Source organism: Chiloscyllium punctatum, chromosome 36, assembly GCF_047496795.1.
Source record: "Chiloscyllium punctatum isolate Juve2018m chromosome 36, sChiPun1.3, whole genome shotgun sequence".
In the NCBI taxonomy this organism is placed as follows: domain Eukaryota; kingdom Metazoa; phylum Chordata; class Chondrichthyes; order Orectolobiformes; family Hemiscylliidae; genus Chiloscyllium; species Chiloscyllium punctatum.
In genome coordinates this window covers 32,700,082-32,701,937 of record NC_092774.1, presented here as the reverse complement: position 1 = coordinate 32,701,937, position 1,856 = coordinate 32,700,082, and the positions used below count along the sequence as shown (strand labels likewise).

The window sequence follows — 1,856 nt, the reverse complement described above, 5'->3', positions numbered from 1 at the left end:
ACTCGATATTGAAGACCGGAGGGCTGGAAGGGCTCCAAGTGGAAAATGAGATGTTGTTCTTTCATCTGGAGCTAGAACACTGCTGCAAGCCTGAGACAGGGATGTTGGCCAGGGAACAGGGTGATGTGTTAAAGTGGCAGGCAACCGCAAGGTCAGGGCCTTTAGTTTCTGCGGGCAGAAGCGGGATGTTCTGCGAAGCAGTCACCCAGTTTATGCTTCATGCTACGTTGGGGAAACGACACTGTGAGCAGAGAATGCGGTGGAATGAAATAGCAGCAGGGAGACTGGATGAGAAGCAGCTGTTCGGGAGAGTCTTTGCCGCTTGCAATTCTGAGAGCAATCTCAAATGTATTTCATACTGAGCATGTCTCAGGTCGCTCAAGAGGTCTGGGGCATTACCTGCGTGCGTGCTTTCTGGCTCGTTGGTCTAGGCGTATGATTCTCGCTTTGGGTCTGTTACTACGCTGATTTGCGAGAGGTCCCGGTTTCAAATCCCTGACGAGCCCGCGTTTTTTAACTTGACTTGTGCAAAACTGACTGATTAACTTTCTCAAAAAGCACCTTCGTGAAACCAGCGTGGGCTGCCTGGAGTACGAATGAGGCAGAAAACAGAGAAATCAAATGGTTGGAGATCGTGTTCAACAAGCAACTTGGATGCACCCTGAACTGCTGTGCTCTTCCAGCACCACTAATCCACAATCTGGTTTCCAGCATCTGCAGTCATTGTTTTTACCATAGTGCTCAACAGGTTGACGTGAGTGGTGCGGTGTTTGAGGAATGTCAGCAATCAAGGTAGATTGGAAAATTGGGACAGCTCTCCTCGGAGAACCGAACTTTTCCAAGTCATGAGGGACCTAGAAACAGGAAATAATGTTGTGAAAATGCTCCCACGCCTGAAAGGATCCATAACGATTCGGCAGAATTTTAAGTCACGAGGAAAAGAAGTAAAAGTGACATTAGGAAGAACGTTTTCGTACAGGGAGTGGTGAGGGTCAGTAAGTCCCTGTCTGACATTGACAAAGAGGAAGATTCAATGGACCCAAAAGGGAATTCGGTGGTCACGTTCAGATGTACAGATTTACGCTGAGAAGGCGAGAGAATGAAACGAATAGAAACACACGTTTACTTAAGTGCAGAACCAGCAGAGGGAAGGTGGGCCGCATGGCCGCCGTCTGCGCTGTGACACATGTTGCGATTCAGTGTGAAATCACAGTTCGACCGACAGAATGTGGGAATTTAGAAAAAAGTTTATATTGACACAGCCTCCATACGTCTGCGAAACAGCATATCACACGACACCAGTGGAGGTCTTTGACATCAGGCTCGAAGGTGCCTGCCGCGTGCCAGACAAAAACCTGAAGTGTTCTGTGCAACCAGCTCCCCAAGCGGCAGCAGAGTGGCGCAGCGGGAGCGTGCTGGGCCCATAACCCAGAGGTCGATGGATCGAAACCATCCTCTGCTATCGTTCACTGTCACCTTGATCTGCTTTTCTTCAGCAAGCTGCCTTTGCATCTACTTGCCGATGTTCATATCGATCCACTCCATTCAAACGGCATGGGTTTTTAGAGGTCTCAGTGGTATTCTGTTCTTGGTCGGTTTCCTCTGAACTGAATCGCAAAACCGGTTCTCTACGATGCTAATGAGCTGGTAAAGTTGAAACTCAGACATCGTCCCCCACTATTAGGACGGATACCACCGATTGTGAATAACCTCAGAGAGAGAGAGAGAGAGAGAGAGAGACAAGTGACAGACAGTCGCCGTGGAATCCATGGGCTGAATGGCTTCTGTCTGCGCGAGAATGATGCTACGTGTTGCTGAGGGAGCAAAAATGGTTCATTTTTAACCGTCCCTTCCGT

At 48.9% G+C, this 1,856-nt stretch overlaps 1 non-coding gene across 1 annotated transcript; it reads left to right on the top strand.

Annotated features, from left to right (window-relative positions):
* Positions 1 to 1,390: 1,390 nt before the first annotated feature.
* Positions 1,391 to 1,462, top strand: trnam-cau (transfer RNA methionine (anticodon CAU)). The gene has a single exon. It is a non-coding gene; the product is annotated as a tRNA-Met (tRNA).
* Positions 1,463 to 1,856: the final 394 nt, after the last annotated feature.